At 45.2% G+C, this 23,078-nt stretch overlaps 1 long non-coding RNA gene across 1 annotated transcript in view; it reads left to right on the plus strand.

Moving 5' to 3' along the window:
• LOC137644875 (uncharacterized) overlaps positions 1 to 23,078 on the plus strand; it is an 87,031-nt gene that overhangs the window by 6,599 nt on the left and 57,354 nt on the right. The window contains exons 2-3 of the long non-coding RNA XR_011045222.1: positions 13,561 to 13,612; positions 14,990 to 15,096. This is a non-coding gene — a long non-coding RNA (uncharacterized lncRNA). The remainder of the gene's footprint in view (positions 1 to 13,560; positions 13,613 to 14,989; positions 15,097 to 23,078) is intronic.

Raw genomic sequence — 23,078 nt, forward strand, 5'->3', positions numbered from 1 at the left:
CAGCAAAAATATTTGGACTTGGTTAAAGGGACTTATAAAGGTTGTGCTTCTGCAGAGTTTTAACCCTAAAAAACTTAGTGGCGATACCATATCAATTATAATGTTAGTCTAACGAGACGTACAAATTTATCAGGGTGCACCTTATGGGATACTCAATGAATTGAACCTTCACATTTGACAGTGTGGAACAAAACTAATCAAAAGTGTTCGTATCCAAGCATTGGTTTAAACAAGTGTGGAAGGTAGACTGTGACACATTACGATAATGTCATTCTTTATTTGAAATTACTGTTAAGAAAACCAAGTCAAAAGTATATCTTTGCTAATTCATGGTTGTGTTTCTAGGTAACTTAGAGACAATCTTGATTATGTTGTCCATCTGGAAATAATCGTTTTCCTATAATATTAGTCATGATGAATTGTATTAATTTTAAGCAATGCATTTTTCTGACGCAGAATCTGGTGGTTAGATGTCTCGCTCGTATCGGTAACTTTAAATGGCCTCTCGTATAGTTTGGACTGGTTGGAAAATTGCGGTAGGTTAGATCGAATTTCTTTAGGAATTCATATTGGTTTGTGTATAGTTATTGGGCGGATAACATATGACCTACACCAGGTGAAGGTGAGGTCACGCTCTGGTGCTTAATTAGAATTCATGTTCTTAAGTACCTAAATTCATGCCACAGTTTAGTAATTTCTTTCCATTACCATCTAATTAAAAGTAAGAAAGGCGACTTATTTCAACTTTTGTAAATTTCTCTATCTTGCCCTTTTATATGAGAGCAAACTGCCGTCAAATGTATCAAAGAAATGTGATTTGCCATACCCTTGTTAAAGTGAGCTCAATTGTAGTAACATTGTTTACTGATTCAGATCATAAGTGACACAAAATCAGAGTTGATTACTAAGGGGTATAAAGCTTAGAGAAATCACTGGAGTGAATTAAATTTTGACTGCTGTTGAAAGTCATGGGAAATAATGTATCGGGGGGGGGGGGGGGGGATGGTATTAATGAATAGTATTACTGTACTCATATGATAAGAAAAAAATTATAAGGAATAAAGGAAGTAGAGATGACGGAGAAATTAGTAAACAAATCTATTAGACGTCTTGAACTTCATCAAAACTTCATCCAATTATTCAATCTGTTTCGAAAGAGAATCAATTCTAGATTCTAATTCCAACGACTCGACTCTTCATAAAATCGTTTACTTGAAGGTCAACGATCCTGGGCATTTGTTTAAAGACTTAGTTATTTTACACAACACGCACTTTAGTAGGGTGTAAATGGCGGAGTAGAGATGTATCATAGTTTTCATAGTTGCAATAATAGTTTTAAATTTTTATTTAGTATATTTTACTGATTAGCCATATAAGATCAAACTATCTTTTCCCAACTGACATATAGTGGTTTTCTTTGTAATGATCAGAAATATCTAGTTTATCCTAATGCTTTATACATTGTCTATTCAAAAATTGAATTTATGACGAAAGCAAAATTGAAGTAGTTTCTAATTGTACATAGTCGATATTTTCATTAGGCTTTAAGGGAAATGGGTTACTTGGAAGAGGAAAAAATTATGGGAGAAGAAATGGGTATTTGGACGTTATTATTTTTGCTGATTATAAAAAAAAATTAGTTTCAGTTAATGAACATTTTTGAAGAAGGGAGTATTTGCATGGTTATTGTAGATGTTAACGATGTCCCCCTTTCCCAGCCCCTACCCCGCAGAGCCACCAAGCCCCGTAGTGTTCCCCTACCCCTAAAGATCTCATAATATTTTCTTTTAAAAATTTAAACAAAGTGATTAGCTTCATGGAATAACATGCGTTATCAAATAAATGTGTTGCACTACTATACTAGATTTTGCAGAATTTTTAAACCCAGTGAAATAAAAGCAATGACCACGGATGCTTTACGATATGAAACGTCCCTGCCTGGTGACCAACTGCACTGGGGTTCGAGACTTTGTCATGTTCTATGGTTTCTTGTAGTGTCTGCAACCTCATCATTCGAGTAAGCTAAGGAGGGGTGGTCTAGGGGTTTAGGAGAATCCATAGCCTTTACCTGGCCCTTCCTGAACATAGCTTGTTCGCTGATCACATAACTCTCAGTGGGTCCCGATCATTAGTTTATTTGCTCTATTTGACCACGTAGGTATAATGCTGATAATAATTATAATAACTTTTTTGGGCTCAAGCCATGGCGTCCTGATGGAAGGTTCCTTTTTGGTAGCTTCCTTGGGTAAATAACTACTAAGATATTCCCAGAGAATTTAACCTCAGGTTATCACAGAATTCTAACTTCTGGAGCGAGTATCCTAAAGGTTTCCCTTTAAGACATCGTATATCAACAGGGGACGCATGTATTACGCGCCACATAGCTATCTACACCCCGAACAGAGATAATGCTTCGGTGTGTAAAGGCAGAGAATAGCTGGGAGCCGTTCCATAGCTAATCTCATCCGTGGCTACTTTTGGTACTCGAGACGTAAACAAACGGGCGCCATTGCTTAAATGACGTCACGTCCGTCTTCATCCTTTGTACAGTAGCTCGCCTTACTTAGACGGATTTTCCCTGTGCTATCTTTATCGCCTTGCATCTTTATTATGTCGCTACCTTCGGCCTCGCCTTCTTCTGGAAAGTTGAGTACAAGGTTCCAGTATTGTTTAGTTAAGCTCTGACCGTAAAGTAAATATTACTTTTCGAGATATTTGTTGTTTTGTGGCAGAGCTGTGCCTCTACCGGACCCGCCATTTTATGGCGTCGTTGTTGTTCTGCATGCCTTATTTAGTTAGCCACAACAACGCTTCCGGCCTCATTTACTAATCGACAACATTAGTTTATTTAGTCTTCATAGCTAGGAACTTTTATATCGTGTTTTGACGCTTTTTTATCGGTCATCGATTGACCTCATACCAGTTGGCTACTACAGTATAGCCCCCAGGCCAGAGTGCCTATATATCAGTGTTCATGCATGATTTTATTAGTGATCCTAGGCTAACTTATGAAGATAGTGGCATTATTTTACAATACTATTGACTGTGATGCAAGTGTTTTCGCCTTCAGGGACCATATAGGGGATAGGTTAGTTAGTGTGCCTTCCTAACCTAACCTACATGTAGGACCCCTATATGCTTCCTTCATCCCCCTGCCCTTGGCATTCCCTCTGCATAGCCTTGCTTCCCTTACCATGTAAAGGGATCAAGCTCTTACCAGAGTATATTATCGCCTCTCAGTCCTCCCTAAGGGAATGAACCCCCCTTAGGGTTGCGCCTGAGAGTGAGGAACGGCTAGCCTTTCCTCTATGGCTAGGACTAAGTCTACGACTGTCCTGCGATAGCGATATGTCTTCTATCCTTCCTAGTTCAGGGCGTTCAGCCCTGCTCTAGGTTAGGTTTTGGAAGGGTAATTCTGTTCCTTGCTGAAACTGTACCCATGCACCGTTTTAGTCAGGCTGCCTTACCTTAGGTTAGGGAGTGTCCTCCCTTCCTTAGTGGCCGCTCTGGTACAGAACCCCTTTCATGGAAGACTCTTCTCTTCTTCCCTCCCCACCTATCGCTTGTATAGCCTAGCCTATACTTAGGTTTGTCTATACCCATCAGTCCCCTGTCCTACAACTCCTCCTTAGGGTGGAGTGATAGGGCTACCTTGAGCTTCTGTGTGCAGTCCGCTCTGGTACATATACCCTTCATAGTGTCCTATGGGGTTAGCCACTGGATGTGTTCTGTATACAGGGGTCTCCCCCTCTTTGGGTGTCCCCTAGCCCTCCCTTGGGCTACCCTAGCTCCCGGTCCTCTGCGGCCCCTGCTTCTGGGTGATAGAGCCAGCCTCTATCATGGGTACACCCTCTCAGGGGTGGATGTCTGGGAGTCCATGGCTGGACTTCTTACATCCCTCCCTCTGTCTCTTTCACTATCCGGGTGCCGGTCCCTTGCCGCCTCCACTGTCGGCGATACCCACCTCCTACCTTGGTGACTCTCCCCATACCCCCATGGCCGCCAGCCCCCCGTGTGCCGGGGGACTGCCGACTGCCGCCGGCTTCCAGCCGATGGCTCTCCACTTTCCTCATAGCTTCGCCGTCCGCCTGCCGGTCGGACACCGGAGTGCCGGCATCCACTGCCGGCAACCTGGTTCTGCTATAACCATCCTTGTTCCTGTCACCAATCTGGCATCCTCCGGCTGCCGGAGCCGCTGCTCCCTCTGCCGGCGTGCCGTCGTTGTGCCGGAGGCCGCCACCCTGGTATTACTCTTGACTTATATTGTCTGTCTTAATGCCAGAAACTCTTCTACTAGCTATCATCTGAGTACTGATAGCCCTACACTGCAAACAGATGGCCTGTTTACGTTATTGGATCAGTTCCTTGGTACTGTTCTATTGGTAATCATGCTGTCCTTTTGCATTCTTCAGATTTCCAGCATGCTGCGTGTATCTTAGCGCGGCTGGTTGCCGGAAGCAGTTACCCTCGGGGATCCTTTAGCCCCCTAATTTGGGACTGAGTGGCCTCGGTCCCAAACTTATCCTTGGCAATCTCCATGGAATTCCATTGCCCTATGGACTTCTGCGGAATACTATCCTGTGCCTTCGGCCATCTCGGATTATCCAAGGATAAAGCTTGCGGTAGCCAGCCGGGCGGGATGCACGGAGTATGTTTCTTTACTATCTCAACCTCTGTGCATCACACCCTTTATCAAGTTAAAATTAATGATTAATATTAACTTAGCTTGAGCCATTCTTATGACTCCCCCCATACTCATTTTCTCTTTCTTCCACAGGAGGAGCAGATGAAGTGTGACTTCGACTTCTGCGCTGTGAAACGCCCGCACTTCTACGGGCATACGGCTTGCAGGACTCACGCCCCTTGTGCTAACAAGAAAGGGGATTTGAAATTCTGGGACCCGCTGAACTGTACGGTCTGCCAGGCTCACATAGCTGATGCCTTCCATAACCCTCCCTCAGCGGAGGTCAGGGACATTTCTCGGGAGAAGCTACGCAAATGGGTGCGTGGCTTCCAGAAGAATGCCACCGGACCGTACCTGGCCACTGAAGAATTGAGGTCACTTCTGTTCCCAAAGGCCTCCCCTGATTCTGTGGTGCCCAAGGATTTGATCCCCACTGTCCAAATTACGGTGGAACCTGATGTAGTCATGGCCCAGTCCATGCACGAGTGCCGCCTAGATTCCGATGATGATGAACACATGTCGGATGTCTCGGAGGGTACGGAGAAGACCCTTATGGCTCAAGGAGCTGAAGATGATGAAGACCAGGTGGAACACACCGAGTCGGAGCAAGAGGTCGCTCCTCCTTCCATCACCGCCCCTACTCCTACACCGACGGAAGAGTGTCTCCCGTCTACCTCCACGACCCCGGAACCCTTACCATCCACCCAAGAGATGCTCCGGATGATTAAAGCCATCATGGACGACAGGCTGAAGGAGAATCAGGAGTTCATCAGGTCCATGATAGGATCCAAAGAACCGATGAAGATCTCGGTTAAGGATCTCCCCGCTTGCTCTCATGCCAACCCATGGAGGTATGCTGAGCATATGGTGATAGCGACCGGCAGAATCTTCGTCAGTGACAAGATCGGCTCGGTCCCCCTGGAAGACGTGGAGTTCTTCCCAAATTTTGAGGCCTACCCGGACTGTTACGTCCGACTTCGCTCTGAACCTGCCTCTAAAGAAGAGACCGAACCGAAAGAGGAGATAGTGTTCGATCTCGCGAAGGCCCAGGCTATGCTAGCCAACACGTTTAAAAGTAGGGGTTTTACCTGCTCTAAGCTTCCGGCCCTGGGCAAGAAGCACCCTACCTACGTTGCACCCGAGGATGCAGTCCTTCCATTCATGGAAAAGGCCTTCGCTGCGTGCCTCAAGGCTGTGGAAGAGGGAAAAGCCTGTCCTGCACTGGAGGAGTGCAGACCCTTCTCCATAGTCACTCCCCCCGACGCTCGACACTGGAAGGACATCCAGCATAATTTCGTGGTGGGAAAGCTAGATCCTGACGTCGCCGGACGTCAGTTTAATGAAGACCTCCCGAAACTCAACGATCACCTCCTTCGTCGGGAACAAGATACGAAGGAGAGGCTCGCAGCATCCATGTCCCACCAGGTCCAACTGGACATCATGGCCTGTGACACCAGAGTACCAGACCACTACATGGTACTTGCCAAATCCCACATGGCAACCCTGGTGAAGGACATGTACCACTTCATGAAGGCTCGGAGAGCCTGTCGTGAATTCGTGTTCGCAGGTGCCACTGTGAAACATGAACCCCGGAGGCTGATTTCCTCCAACATCAGGGGCAAACACTTCTTTCCTTCTGACCTTGTGAAGGAGATCACCGACAAAGCCGCCACGGAGAATAGGAACCTTCTCCACAAGTGGGGCATGCCAAAGAAGAGGAAATCCTCTCAGGACGACGGACCTCAACCTAAGAGGAAATCTTCCAAACAGAAACCCCAGCAACGTCAACCAAGACGTCAGTTTCCAAGACCCGCTACCTCCCAAGTGGCAGCTCAGCCACAGCAGACCTTTCAACTGGTCACCCAACCGGTATTGTCACAGTCACCGGTTTTCACCCCTGCTTTCGAGCAACAGACGACTACCTTTCGTCCCAAAGGTAGAGGCTCAAGCAGAGGTGCAGGCAGAGACGCGTCTCGCCGTCCCTCCAGAGGCAGAGGAGGAAAGGGAGCTAGCGGCCGAGGCAGCAAGCCCTCGGGACACCAGAAGCAATGAAGTGCTTCCGGTGGGAGGAAGACTCCGCCAATTCCAGGATCGTTGGACCTTCGATCCCTGGGCACACAGCTTCGTCAAGAAGGGTCTAGGCTGGAGTTGGACTCAACCACCCCCAACATTCCAGCAATTCTTCCAACAATCAACCCCCCTTCTGGAAGAATATGTCCTAGATCTCTTGAACAAGAAGGTGATAAGGAAGGTAAAGTCCACCAGGTTCCAAGGGAGACTGTTTTGTGTCCCCAAGAAAGACTCCGACAAACTCAGAGTCATTCTGGACTTATCCCCCCTCAACAAGTTCATAGCGAACGACAAGTTCAAGATGCTGACTCTTCAACAGATAAGGACCCTTCTGCCTCGAGGTTCTTACACGGTCTCCATAGACCTGGCGGATGCCTACTGGCACATTCCGATGAACCATCACGCTTCCTCCTACCTAGGATTTCGACTCCAAAGGAAAAGCTACGCCTTCAGGGCCATGCCCTTCGGCCTCAATGTGGCCCCTCGGATCTTCACAAAGCTGGCGGACGCCATAGTACAACAGCTCCGCCTCCGAGACGTCCAGGTGATGGCCTACCTCGACGATTGGCTAGTTTGGGCTCCATCGCCCGAGGATTGTGTAAAATCCTGCAGCAAAGTCACCCAGTACCTAGAACACCTGGGATTCAAGATAAACGAGAAGAAATCTCGCCTCTCTCCAGCTCAGAAGTTCCAGTGGTTAGGAATCCAATGGAACCTTCAGTCACACCGCCTTTCCATTCCCCAGAAGAAAAGGAAGGAAATAGCAGGGTCTGTCAAGCGACTACTGAAATCCAAACGGATCTCAAGACGCCAGCAGGAACGAGTTCTAGGCTCTCTACAGTTCGCCTCAGTAACAAACCCAGTGCTTCGTGCACAGCTAAAGGATGCCGCGGGAGTCTGGAGACGTTCTGCATCCATCGCTCGAAGAGACCTCAAGAGACGGCTCCCAAACAGACTTCGACTTCTCCTCAAGCCGTGGTCGGAAGCAAAGGCCCTGAAAAGGTCCATTCCTCTTCAACACCCACCTCCATCACTCAACATCCACACGGACGCTTCGCTGGAGGGTTGGGGAGGTCACTCCCACCAAAAACAGGCTCAAGGCACATGGTCTCCCCTGTTCAAGACGTTCCACATCAACATCTTGGAGGCCATGGCGGTCCTTCTAACTCTGAAGAAACTCTCCCCGCCTCCCTCGATCCATATTCGTCTAACCCTAGACAACTTGGTGGTAGTTCGTTGTCTCAATCGCCAAGGCTCAAGATCGCCCCAGATAAATCAGGTGCTTCTCCCAATCTTCCGTCTGGCAGAGAAGAAGAAATGGCACCTGTCTGCAGTTCACCTACAAGGATTCCGCAACGTGACAGCGGATGCTCTATCTCGGACAAACCCGATAGAGTCGGAATGGTCTCTAGACGCAAGATCATTCTCCTTCATCTCTCACCAAGTCCCAGAACTTCAGATAGATCTCTTCGCAACGAGCGACAACAATCAACTTCCTCAGTATGTGGCCCCGTACGAGGACCCCAAGGCAGAAGCAGTGGATGCCATGTCACTGGACTGGAACAGATGGTCCTAGATCTACCTGTTCCCTCCCACCAACCTTCTGCTGAAAGTCCTCTCCAAGCTGAGAACCTTCAAAGGGACAGCGGCCCTAGTGGCTCCCAAGTGGCCCCGGAGCAACTGGTACCCCCTGGTCCTGGAGCTGCAGCCCAAGCTGATCCCTCTCCCGGGCCCAGTTCTCTCCCAACAAGTACAGAAGTCGACTGTCTTCGCTTCATCATCGAAAATCAAGGACCTTCATCTCATGATTTTCTCTCCCTAGCCGCAAAGAAGAGGTTTGTGATCTCGAAGAAAAGTCTAGACTTCCTCGAGGAATACAAGACCGAATCCACAAGACGGCAATACGAATCATCTTGGAGAAAATGGGTCTCCTTCGTCAAGACAAAAAATCCTAAGGAAATCACAATTGATTTCTGCATGTCCTTCTTCATTCACCTTCATGGACAGGGATTAGCAGCCAATACGATTTCAACTTGCAAATCGGCCTTGACTAGACCAATATTGTATGCCTTCCAAATTGATCTGTCCAGCGACATCTTCAATAAACTGCCGAAAGCATGCGCTCGTCTACACCCAGCACCCCCACCGAAACCGATCTCCTGGTCATTGGACAAGGTGCTCCATTTCGCCTCCAACTTGGATAATGATTCATGCCCTCTCAAGGATCTGACTCAGAAAGTTATATTTCTCTTTGCTCCTGCCTCAGGAGCCCGAGTCAGCGAAATAGTGGCATTATCAAGAGAAGAGGGTCATATCCTGTTTACTGATTCAGGAGACATTACCCTCTCCCCGGATCCGACGTTTCTCGCCAAAAATGAATTACCCACCAAAAGATGGGGCCCCTGGAGAATATGCCCCCTGAAGGAAGATGCCTCTTTATGCCCAGTAGAGAGCCTCAAGGTCTATCTTCGCAGAACTTCGAACTTTGGTGGAGGCCAACTCTTCAAAGGAGAAACATCGGGCAGCGACCTGTCACTGAAACAATTAAGAGCGAAAATCACCTACTTCATTCGCAGAGCGGATCCCGACAGTACACCCGCCGGTCACGATCCTAAGAAAGTTGCATCGTCTCTGAATTTCTTTCAGAGTATGGACTTCGAAAGCCTTAAAAGCTTCACAGGCTGGAAGTCCTCGCATGTTTTCTTCAAACATTATGCGAAACAAGTGCACGAAGTCAATTATTTTGTGGTAGCCGCAGGTAGTGTTATGAAAACTGCACCTAACTCTGCATAGAACAGTGAGTTACTTGGGACTCTAACTCTTCGGGTGCCTATGTTGACCCTCGAGCGATACATAGTGATGTCGAAAACACTTAGTGCTTTCTTATAACTGTTCTTATCCCAGGTGAAATGTCATAGTTGTCACACAAGTGCCGCATGCCTTGAGCATGATGTGTTTTAATTAAAGACTAACGTTCCTCGAGAACGAGTGCCTACTAATAAATTTGAAATTCCCTTTCAGATTCAAGAGCAAGTCTTTATTACTATGTACATTATAATTACTGTAAATTAACTTTACTTATTGCTGCAATTCATTTAATTTCTGCAACTGTGAAATAAAATTTCTATTTTATTACTTGTGCGTCTCAATCTGCTCCTACTTACTATGAAATACATGCCTGTCATAGTTTTATTATCCCCTTTCCTTATGGTTCATGGAGATTTTAAGGTCCTAACCCTTAATTTATATTCACTCTTACAACGTAATATTCCAATACGAATACTTACTCTTCATACCCTGGAGACGAAACCAACCTTCTCAGCACACAGTGTCCAACCACCACTTGTCTGCCTTCCAGAATGTTCCGATACGAATGCCAACCATTCAGTCTCGTCTCCAAGTTCTTCAGGTTCTTCTAACAGGGTGAATAGCCCTTCAATAACCACTTTGACGTCGGCATGGCCCGTGGGAACTTCACTGCCAAGGGGGGCAGGAAGATTCTTCCCTACGGTTCTTTATTAAGATTACTATGCTATTTTGTTCAAAGCCCTTGGCACTTGCTAATAGGGGAAAATCTACCACGATACATTGATTCTCTGGTATTCTTCCATCAGGACGCCATGGCTTGAGCCCAAAAAACGGATTTTGAGCGAAGCGAAAAATCTATTTTTGGGTGAGATAGCCATGGCGTCCTGATGGACCCTCCCTGCTACTTCGTCCAGATTTTAGGTCCCACCCTGCTCTGCTGTATCATGGTGATCGGCAAGCAACTGGCTTCAGGATGAAGACGGACGTGACGTCATTTAAGCAATGGCGCCCGTTTGTTTACGTCTCGAGTACCAAAAGTAGCCACGGATGAGATTAGCTATGGAACGGCTCCCAGCTATTCTCCGCCTTTACACACCGAAGCATTATCTCTGTTCGGGGTGTAGATAGCTATGTGGCGCGTTAATACATGCGTCCCCTGTTGATATACGATGTCTTAAAGGGAAACCTTTAGGATACTCGCTCCAGAAGTTAGAATTCTGTGATAACCTGTGGTTAAATTCTCTGGGAATATCTTAGTAGTTATTTACCCAAGGAAGCTACCAAAAAGTAACCTTCCATCAGGACGCCATGGCTATCTCACCCAAAAATAGATTTTTCGCTTCGCTCAAAATCCGTTTATTCCACAAAACAATGGGTATTGTGTTACATAGAGAATTTATTTACATTAAAATGTTCTTACATAGTAATGGGGAGGTAGTTTAGTGCATCTTCATATGGTGCACTGTAAGCATTATTAAAGAGCTTGTACAGCGTCACTTTGGTGATCGCCAAACTGGGGTTCGAGTCCCGCTCAAACTCGTTAGTTCCTTTGGTCGCTGCAACCTCATCCTTGTGAGCTAAAGAATGGGGGGTTGGGGGAGCATATAGGTATATCTGCCGAGTCATCAGCAGCCATTGCCTGGCCCTCCTTGGTCCTAGCTTGGGTGGAGAGGGGGTTTGGGCGTAGATCATATATATGGTAAGTCTCTATGGCATTGTCCAGCTTGATAGGGCAATGTCACTGTCCCTTGTCTCTGCCATTCATGCGCGGCCTTTAAACCTTAAACTACCTCCATTCTCACTTTTAATTTTCTATCTTCGTTTAACTTTTACGATGTAATAAGCACACGTAGATTCTGAATGGCTCTCCTGGCCCAAGCACCGGTCCATAAGTTCCATATTGTATGAATAAGATATCTAAGTCAGAGAGAGAGAGAGAGAGAGAGAGAGAGAGAGAGAGAGAGAGAGAGAGAGAGAGAGAGAGAGAGAGAGAGAGAGTCGAATTCAACTCTGTCCTTTTATTGGGTTAGTCTCTCGTATCATGTAATTTGTATCTCGTTGCAGAGGTGTTTTTGCAAGTTGATGTGGGGAACCAATGTGTTTTTTAATAACTTTTCTTTGCTAAACCAAAGCAGTAATGTTTTTTGTTTATTTAGTGTATATTTTAGAGTAGATTATAATTAGCGAACATCCATATTACGTTAGAAATTATTCCTGTTTTTAGAATTTTAAACCCGGCTTTTTATTATCTTTCCTTCTCCAAATATTTAAAATTAGTGTCAATACCTCTCCCATGCTAGTTTTATTTTGCCTTAATTGCGTTTTCATTTGTATTTTTTCACACATTTGATCGTAAAACGTAACATTTGATTAAATATTTTTTGTAACTTCCTGTATATATCTCCATTTCAACGTATTAATTGATAATTTGTTAAGTATGGCCTTTTAAACATGATTTTATGTATTCAGTTTATGCTTACAATATCATAAATATTATCAAATGTTTATCTTTTCATCCACCCCATAGTTGTTGACTTTAATCTGACTATTCCAGCTTAAGGATATTTAAAAAATCTTATCCCAAGTAAAATGCTTACAACACTTGACATACTTAGAATGGCTATTTTTTTAAGACGTAATTATCATAAAATATACAAAGGATGTCATATAATAATAATAATAATAATAATAATAATAATAATAATAATAATAATAATAATAATAATAATAATGATAATAAGAATTAGTGTTATTATTATTATTATTATTATTATTATTATTATTATTATTATTATTATTATTATTATTATTATTATTATTATTATCATTATTATTTGATATTAATATTAATATTAATGATATTGATATTGATATTAAATAATGATAATACGTTGGATTTGTTAATTCAAAGCTCCTGTTCCAAATATCACATAATAATAACTTTCAAAGTAAAATGCAGACAAATCAAACTAAATTATATAAAACCTTTAGCAATTTGTAAGACTTCTGGTGAACCACAAACTTTTAAAGGACCTTAAATCATTTTAAATTAATGGCTAAAATTTACTTATAGCTAAAAGACTGCTAATTTATTTAATTAGTTAAAAGACTGCTATTTTGTTTACTATTAGTTAAGACTGCTAATTTATTTATTTAGTTAAAAGACTGCTAATCTATTTACTTAGTTAGAAGTGCTAATTTATCTACTTAGTGAAAAGACTATTTTATTTACTATTAGTTAAGACTGCTAATTTATTTACTTGTTAAAAGACTGCCAATTTATGTACTTATAGCCATAAGAGTGACAATTCATTTACCTATCGATTAAAGACTGCCGATTTATTTACTTGTAGATGAAAGACTGCTAATTTATTTACATAGTCAAAAGTCTGCTAATTTATTTACTTACCGATAAAAGACTGCTAATTTATTTGCTTATAGATGAAAGACTGCTAATTTATTTACTTGTCAAAAGACTGGTAATGTATTTACTTGTAGATGAAAGACTGCCAATTTATTTACTTGTAGATGAAAGACTGCCAATTTATTTACTTGTAGATGAAAGACTGCTAATTTATTTACTTATAGTCAAAAGACCCAATTTATTTACTTATAGTCAAAAGACTGCTAATTTATTTACTTATAATCAAAAGACTGCTAATTTATTTACTTATAGATGAAAGACTGCTAATTTATTTACTTAATCAAAAGACTTGTTGTTGGGGTATTAAAGCCAACACTTGTTGTTGGCACGGGCCTTTCCCTTGGAATCAAAAGACTCCTCATTTATTTACTTATCGATGAAAGACTGCTGATTTACTTACTTATCGATAAAAGACTGCTAATTTATTTACTTATAGTTGAAAGAGCTAATTTATTTACTTATAGTTGAAAGAGCTAATTTATTTACTTATAGTTGTAATTAAAATACTGTTCATATTTTGTTAATTTTTCATACTTGTAATTAAAATACTGTTCATATTTTGTTAATTTTTCAGAGTGGATGTTCGGCTTTTGGAGTAAGAGGGTCTATATCTTGTGTTGGGCTCAGTAAGTCTTAATATGTTATAATGATATTCAGTGTCTCGTCGAGTGTTTTACTTTCCCTGTGTTGATATCATTGTTCCTCAGTAATGACAGATTCAAGGTGAGGTTAGAAAAGGAAGGATGGAAATAGTAAAGGTAAATAACAATTAGGGGATTGGTATTCGTAGACAGAAGACCGTAGTCTTCGCAACAGCAGAATGGGGAAAAATAGAATATTTAGATTAAGAAGTTAGGAAATATAGAGATGTTAACAGAGTAGGAGAATTGGCTTTGTAGGGGAGAATGATGATATACGAGACAGTAGTGGTACCTATATTGTTAGCAAATAATCGAGACGTTTGGTGTTATAAAGTTGGAGGGACTAAGGTACAAGATTATTATAGGAATGTTTGAACAAGTTGCAACTACAACTTATTTGGGGTTAATAAGTTAACAAACATACGGCCAGCAGATAATAGAATTGTAGGGAAAGGTGATACGTTTTTAAAACATTATTACATCAGGTGATAAATGGTTAGTTAAAGAGACAGTGAAAGACCAAATAAGGAAACTATATGGGGAGTGTTGGGAAACAGTAATTTAGAAATATGCAAAGAATAATATTGAAATTCAAGAATTCAAACATTATAAATAATAAGAACTGAAGATAGGAATGAAAGGTAAAGTTATAACTGAGATTGAAATAAAAACAAGAAAAGGAAGCATAAATGACAAAACAAGAAAAGAAAGCAAAAATAGTTGAGGTTTATAAAAGGTAATAACAAAAGGGAACTTGACACAGAAGAAACTCATAATAATAAAGATAAAGTTGAAAATGATAGATTAAGAAAAATAAAAATAAAAAAGGGTGTTTGAAATTGATAAGTTTTGTGTGTTGTGTAGAGAGAACTTGGTCAGCTGTAGAGAATTACGAAAATAAAAAGCAGTAGCATAGAATTATGGAAATTAGGTTAGTAAAAAATGTTAATGTGCAAACAATGCTGTATGTGTAGTAGGTAACTAATGATGATGAAATTTCAAGAGATTACATCGCTTTGCACCTATACATGTAGTGAAACCTCGATCATAGTGTTGTGAAGTGAGCAACGAGGAATTTGGAGCTTGGTTGTTGTTGTTGTAGTAGAAGTACATAAATTTGAGTTTTTTGGGGGGTGGAAATTTGTTCTCTAGTGCATTTGTTTTTCCATTTTCTTATTCCTAACTAATAATCTATTACTAAAGCTGTAAAAAACGCGCTCTCTCTCTCTCTCTCTCTCTCTCTCTCTCTCTCTCTCTCTCTCTCTCTCTCTCTCTGTTTTTACTACTACTGTAATGTGTATTGAATAACTGATTGTAGTGATAAATAAAAGCATAAGAATGCTAATTTATTTCTTCTTTCAGATCTTGAACTTGTCAAGAAGGTGAGATTCTTACTGAGAATCCAGACTCATGTTACAGTCAAGTACCCATCACAAGACCATAAGATCCTTGGAAGTTAATATGCTGCGGTAAGTGGTTAACTAGATAAGAGTTGTTTTTGGGCTCAAGCCATGGCGTCCTGATGGAAGGTTCCTTTTTGGTAGCTTCCTTGGGTATATAACTACTAAGATATTCCCAGAGAATTTAACCACAGGTTATCACAGAATTCTAACTTCTGGAGCGAGTATCCTAAAGGTTTCCGTTTAAGACATCGTATATCAACAGGGGACGCATGTATTAACGCGCCACATAGCTATCTACACCCCATATAGAGTTAACACTTCGATATGGAGGGACGGAGAATAGCTGGGGAGCCGTTCCACAGCTAATCTCGTCCGTGGCTACTTTTGGTACTCGAGACGTAAACAAACGGGCGCCATTGCTAAATGACGTCACGTCCGTCCTCATCCTTTGTTTAGTAGCTTGCCTTACTAGCCGGATTTTTTCCCTGTACGTACTTATCGACTTGCATCTTAGCCATGTCTCTACCCTCGGCCTCGCCTTCTTCTGGAAAGTTGAGTACAAGATTCCAGTATTGTTTAAATAAGCTCTGACCGTAAAGTAACTTTTACTTTTCGAGATATTTGATGTTTTGTGGCAGAGCTGTGCCTCGACCGGACCCGCCATTTTATGGCATCGCTGTTGTTATGCATGCCTTATTTAGATAGCCTCAACAGCGTTTTCCGGCCTCATTAACTAATCGATACTATTAGTTATTTAGTCTTCATAGCTAGGAACTTTTATATCGTGTTTTGACGCTTTGTTATCGGTCATCAATTGACCCCATACCTGTTGGCTAGTATAGCCCCTAGGCCAGAGCGCCTATATCAGTGTTCATGCATGATATTTGTCAGTGATCCTAGGTTAATTTATGAAGATAGTGGCATTAGTTTACAATACTATTGACTGTGATACAAGTGTTTTCGCCTTCAGGGACCATATAGGGGATAGGTTAGTTAGTGTACCTTTCTAACCTAACCTACAAGTAGGTCCCCTATATGCTTCCTTCATCCCCTGCCTTAGGGCATCCCCTCTGTACAGCCTTGCTCCCCCTACCACGTAAGGGGATCAGGCTCTTATCAGAGTATATATCGCTTCTCTGTCCCCCCTAAGGGAATGATCCCCCCTTAGGGTTGCGTCCGAGAATGAGGAACGGCTAGTCCGTCCTCTATTGCTGGGGCTAGGTCTCCGACCTTCCCTACAATAGCGATACGTCTTCCATCCTTCCTAGTTCAGGGTGTAACATCCCTGCTCTAGGTTAGGTTTTGGGGGAGTTAGCTCTGTACCTTGCTGAAACGATACCCATGCACCGTTTTCAGACAGGCTGCCTTACCTTGGGCTAGGGAGTGTCCTCCCTTCGTTGGTGGCCGCTCTGGTACAGTACCTCCTCCACAGAAGACCCTTCTCTTCTCCCCTCCCCACCTATCTCTTGTATGGCCTAGCCTATACTTAGGTTAGTCTATACCCATCTGTCCCCTGTCCTACAACTCCTCCTTAGGGTGGAGTGATAGGGCTTCCTTGAGCTCCTGTGTGCAGTCCGCTCTGGTACATATACCCTTCATAGTGTCCTATGGGGTTAGCCACTGGATGCGTTCTGTCTGCAGGGGTTCTCCCCCCCTCTTGGGTGTTCCCTATCCCTCCCTTGGGCTACCTTAGCTCCCAGTCCTCTGCGGCCCCTGCTTCTGGGTGATAGGGCTAGCCTCTATCATGGGTACACCCACTTAGGTGGGATGTCTTGGGGTCCGTGTCCATACCCCTACATCCCTCCTTCTGTCTCTTTCACTATCCTGGTGTCGGTCCCTTGCCGCCTCCACTGTCGGTGATACCCACCTCCTACCTTGGTGACTTATCCCTTGCCCTCTGGGCCGCCAGTCCTCCGTGTGCCGGGGGACTGCCGCCTGCTGCCGGAATCCAGCCGATGGCCTTCCCTCCTTCCTCATAGCTTCGGTCGTCCGTCCACCGGCCGGCCCCCGGAGTGCCGGCATCCGCTGCCGGCAGTCCGGTTCTGCTATAACCATCCTTGTTCCTGTCACCAAGCCAGCAACCTTCGGCTGCCGGAGCCGCCACTCCCCGCCGGCGTGCCGCCGCTGTGCCGGCGGCCGCCACCCTGGTATTACTCTTGACTTCTATATTGTCTTCCCTAATGCCAGAAACTCTGCTGGAGCCTTCCGGAGGCGTCAAGGCGACTTGCACCCCCTTCTACTAGCTATCATCTGATGTTGATAGCCCTACATCGCAACCAGATGGTTTGATTACGTAAATGGATAGGTATTATCTTACCGTTCTATTAGTAACCATGCTGTCTTCTTGCATATCACAGATTTCCAGCATGCTGTGTGTATAGCACGGCTGGTTGCCGGAAACCGTTACCCTATGGGATCTTCTACGTTCCCAATTCTAGAGTCTGAGTGGCCTCAGTCCTAGCTTTATACCCTTGACAATTCCCAATAGAATTCCCACTGCCTTCGGGCATTCCATGTCGAATTCTGTCCTGTGCCTTCGGTCACAACAAATTGTCTATGGATAAAGGTCACGGTAACCAGCCGGGCGGGTTACACGGAGTATGTATCTATCTCCTTCTTTTCCGCCCATTCTCTGATCATCACACCTGATGTTAAGTTAAAGATTAATCAATTAATATTTAACTTTAGTTTAGAAGTCATCCTTATGACTCCCCCATACTCATGTTCTCTTTCTCTTACAGGAGGAGCAACTGAAGTGCGACCACGGCTTCTGTGCAGTGAAGCGCCTGCACTTTTATAGGCACACGGCGTGTAGGACCCACGCCCCTTGTGCCAACAAGAAAGGAGATCTGAAGTTCTGGGACCCGCAGAACTGTACGGTCTGCCAGGAACGCCTGGTCGACGCGTTCAATAACCCTCCTTCAGCGGAGGTTAGGGACGCTTCTCGAGAGAAGCTACGCAAATGGGTGCGTGGCTTCCAGAAGAACGCCACTGGACCGTACCTTGCCACTGAAGACATGAGGGCCTTACTGTTCCCGAAGGCATCCCCAGATTCTGTGGTCCCCAAGGATCAGATCCCCACCGTCCAGATAACGGTGGAACCCGATGTTGTCATGGCCCAGTCCATGCACGAGTGTCACCTGGATACCGACAACGCGGAGCGCATGTCGGAGATTTCGGAGACTACGGAGAGGAACCTCATGGCCCAAGAGCTGGACGATGAAGAGGACCAGGTGGAATACACCGAGTCGGAGCAGGAGGTCGCTCCGCCTTCCACCCCCGCCCCAACTCCTACACCGACGGAAATGTCTCTCCCGACTACCTCCGCCACCCCGGACCCCATCCCATCCGCCCAGGAGATGTTCCGTATGATCGAAGCGCTTATGGACAAGAAGCTTCAAGTGACACATGAGTACATCAGGTCCATGGGAGTTTCCAAAGAGTCGAAAAGGATTTCGGTTAAGGACCTCCCGATATGCTCGCACGCCAACCCCTGGAGGTATGCCGAGCATATGCCCATCGCAACGGGCAGGATCTTCATCAGCGAGAAGGTCGGCTCGATTGCCCTGGAAGAAGTGGAGTTCTACCCGAGTTTTGAGGCTTATCCGGACTGTTACGTCCGGCTTCGATCCAAACCTGCCTCTAAAGAGGAGACCGAACCTAAGGAGGTGATAGTTTTCGATCTCCCGAAGGCCCAGGCTATGTTGGCCAACGCTGTTAAAAGTAGGGGCTTTACCTGCTCAAAGCTTCTGGCGCTGAGCAAGAAGCACCCTACCTACGTCGCACCTGATGATGCGGTCCTCCCCTTTACGGAAAAGGCCTTCGCTGCGTGTCACAAGGCAGTGGAAGAAGGGAAGCCTTGCCCTGCACTGGAGGAGTGCAGGCCCTTTTCCCTGGTGACTCCCCCCGATGTTCGACACTGGAAGGATATCTAGCATACCTTCTTGGTGGGAAAACTAGATCCTGACGTGGCTGGACGTCGGTTTAATGAAGACCTCCCGAAACTTAATGACCATCTCCTTCGTCGAGAACAAGACACGAAGGAAAGGCTCGCAGCATCCATGTCCCTCCAAGTTCAGCTTGACGTCATGGCTGGCGACACCAGAGTCCCCGACCACTACATGGTGCTCGCTAAATCGCATATGGCGACTCTGGTTAAGGACCTGTACAGTTTCATGAAGGCTCAGAGAGCCTGTCATGAATTCGTGTTCTCAAGTGCCACAGTGAGACACGAACCCCGGAGGCTGATTTCCTCCAACATCTGGGGTAAATTCCTCTTTCCCTCCGATCTTGTGAAAGAGATCACCGACAAGGCCGCCACTGAGAATAGGAACCTTCTCCACAAGTGGGGCATGTCGAAGAAGAGGAAATCCTCTCAGGACGATGGCCCTCAACCTAAGAGGAAATCCTCCAAGCCAAAACCCCAACAACGTCAACAGAGACGGCAGTTTCCGGGACCCACTACTCCCCAAGTGGCTGCTCAGCCACAGCAGACCTTTCAGCTGGTCACCCAACCGGTTTTGTCCCAGTCACCGGTTTTCACCCCTGCCTTTGAGCAACAGACGATTACCTTTCGTCCCAAAGGTAGAGGCTCAAGCAGAGGTGCAGGCAGAGACGCATCTCGCCGTCCCTCCAGAGGCAGAGGAGGAAGGGGAGCTAGCGGCCGACGTAGTAAACCCTCGGGACACCAGAAGCAATGAAGTGCTTCCGGTGGGAGGAAGACTCCGCCAATTCCAGGATCGTTGGACCTTCGATCCCTGGGCCCACAGCATCGTCAAGAAGGGTCTAGGCTGGAGTTGGACTCAACCACCCCCAACCTTCCAGCAATTCTTCCAACAATCAACCCCCCTTCTGGAAGAATATGTCCTAAATCTCTTGAACAAGAAGGTGATAAGAAGGGTAAAGTCAACCAGGTTCCAAGGGAGACTGTTTTGCGTTCCCAAGAAGGACTCCGACAAGCTCAGAGTCATTCTAGACTTATCCCCTCTCAACAAGTTCATAGCGAACAACAAGTTCAAGATGCTGACTCTCCAACAGATAAGGACCCTTCTGCCTCGAGGTTCTTACACGGTCTCCATAGACCTGGCGGATGCCTACTGGCACGTTCCAATGAACCATCACGCTTCCTCCTACCTAGGATTTCGACTCCAAAGGAAAAGCTACGCCTTCAGGGCCATGCCCTTCTTCCTCAACGTGGCCCCTCGGATCTTCACAAAGCTGGCGGACGCCATAGTACAACAGCTCCGCCTCCAAGACGTCCAGGTGATGGCCTACCTCGACGACTGGCTAGTCTGGGCTCCATCGCCCGAGGACTGTTTAAGATCCTGCAGCAAAGTCACCCAGTTCCTAGAACACCTGGGATTCAAGATAAACGCGAAGAAATCTCGCCTCTCTCCAGCTCAGAAGTTCCAATGGTTAGGAATCCAGTGGAACCTTCAGTCACACTGCCTTTCCATCCCCCAGAAGAAAAGGAAGGAAATAGCAGGGTCTGTCAAGCGACTGCTGAAATTCAAACGGATCTCAAGACGTCAGCAAGAACGAGTTCTAGGCTCTCTACAGTTCGCCTCAGTGACAAACCCAGTGCTTCGTGCACAGCTAAAGGATGCCGCGGGAATCTGGAGACGTTCTGCATCCATCGCTCGAAGAGACCTCGAGAGACGGCTTCCAAACAGACTTCGGCTTCTCCTCAAGCCGTGGTCAGAAGCAACGGCCCTGAAAAGGTCCATCCTTCTTCAACATCCACCTCCATCACTCAACATCCACACGGACGCTTTGCTGGAGGGTTGGGGAGGTCACTCCCACCAAAAACAGGCTCAAGGCACATGGTCTCCCCTATTCAAGACTTTTCACATCAACATCTTGGAGGCCATGGCGGTCCTTCTAACACTGAAGAAACTCTCCCCGTCGCCCTCGATCCATATTCGCCTAACCCTAGACAACTCGGTGGTAGTTCGATGTCTCAATCGCCAAGGCTCAAGATCGCCCCAGATAAATCAGGTGCTTCTGACAATCTTCCGTCTGGCAGAGAAGAAGAAGTGGCACCTGTCTGCAGTTCACCTACAAGGATTCCGCAACGTGACGGCGGACGCTCTATCCCGGACAAGCCCGATAGAGTCGGAATGGTCTCTAGACGCAAGATCATTCTCCTTCATCTCTCACCAAGTCCCAGAACTTCAGATCGATCTCTTCGCAACGAGCGACAACAATCAACTTCCTCGATATGTGGCCCCGTACGAGGACCCCAAGGCAGAGGCAGTGGACTGGAACAGATGGTCCAAGATCTACCTGTTCCCTCCCACCAACCTACTGCTGAAAGTCCTCTCCAAGCTGAGAACCTTCAAAGGGACAGCGGCCCTAGTGGCTCCCAAGTGGCCCCGGAGCAATTGGTACCCCCTGGTCCTGGAGCTGCAGCCCACGCTGATCCCTCTCCCGGGCCCAGTTCACTCCCAGCAAGTACAGTAGTCGACTGTCTTCGCTTCATCATCGAAAATCAAGGACCTTCATCTCATGATTTTCTCTCCCTAGCCGTGAAGAAAAGGTTTGGGATCTCGAAGAAAAGTCTAGACTTCCTCGAGGAATACAAGACCGAATCCACAAGACGGCAATACGAATCATCCTGGAGAAAATGGGTCTCATTCGTCAAGGCAAAAAATCCTACGGAAATCACCGTCAAATTTTGCATGTCCTTCTTTATTCACCTTCATGGACAGGGCTTGGCAGCCAACACGATTTCTACTTGCAAATCGGCCTTGACTAGACCACTGATGTATGCCTTCCAGATTGATCTCTCCAGCGACATCTTCAATAAACTGCCGAAAGCATGCACTCGTCTACGCCCAGCACCCCCACCGAAACCGATCTCCTGGTCTTTGGACAAGGTGCTCCATTTCGCCTCCAACTTGGATAATGATTCATGCCCTCTCAAGGATCTGACTCAGAAAGTTATATTTCTTTTTGCTCTTGCTTCAGGAGCCCGAGTCAGCAAAATAGTGGCATTATCAAGAGAAGAGGGTCATATCCTGTTTACTGACTCAGGAGACCTTACCCTCTTCCCGGATCCGACGTTTCTCGCCAAAAACGAATTACCCACCAAAAGATGGGGCCTTTGGAGAATATGCCCCCTGAAAGAAGATGCCTCTCTATGCCCAGTATAGAGCCTCAAGGTCTATCTTCGCAGAACTTCGGACTTTGGTGGAGGCCAACTCTTCAAAGGAGAAACATCGGGCAGCGACCTGTCACTGAAACAACTAAGAGCGAAAATCACCTACTTCATTCGCAGAGCGGATCCTGACAGTACACCCGCCGGTCATGATCCTAGAAAAGTTGCATCGTCTCTGAATTTCTTTCAGAGTATGGATTTCGAAAGCCTTAAGAGTTTCACAGGCTGGAAATCTTCGCGCGTTTTCTTCAAACATTATGCGAAACAAGTGCACGTAGTCAAACATTTTGTGGTAGCCGCAGGTAGTGTTATGAAACCTGCACCTAACTCTGCATAGAACAGTGAGTTACTTGGGACTCTAACTCCTCGGGTGCCTATGTTGACCCTCGTGTGATACGTAGTGATCTCAAAAACACTTAGTGCTTTTCATATACTGTTCTTCTCCCAGGTGAAATGTCATAGTCGTCACATGAGTGCCGCATGCCTAGAGCATGATGTGTTTATTTTAATAGACTGACGTTCCTCTGGAACGAGTGCCTACTAATAATTTGAAATTCCCTTTCAGATTCAAGAGCAAGTCTTTCATGACTATGTACATTATAATTTATTGTAAATAACTTTTACATTTTTATTGCATTTCCTTAACATGTTCTGCAATTGTGAAATAAAATTTCTATTTTATTACTTGTGCGTCTCAATCCGCTCCTACTTATACTATGAAATACATGACTGTCATAGTTTTATTATCCCCTTCCTCTTATGTCGATGAAGATGACTAAGGGTTCAAACCTTATGATATACTCACTTCTGCAATGTAATATTCCTACTCGAATACTTACTTACATCATACTTCAGAGACCAGACGACTCTCTATTCACATACCGTGCCT

The sequence above is a fragment of the Palaemon carinicauda genome, chromosome 1 (genome assembly GCF_036898095.1).
Source record: "Palaemon carinicauda isolate YSFRI2023 chromosome 1, ASM3689809v2, whole genome shotgun sequence".
Lineage (NCBI taxonomy): Eukaryota > Metazoa > Arthropoda > Malacostraca > Decapoda > Palaemonidae > Palaemon > Palaemon carinicauda.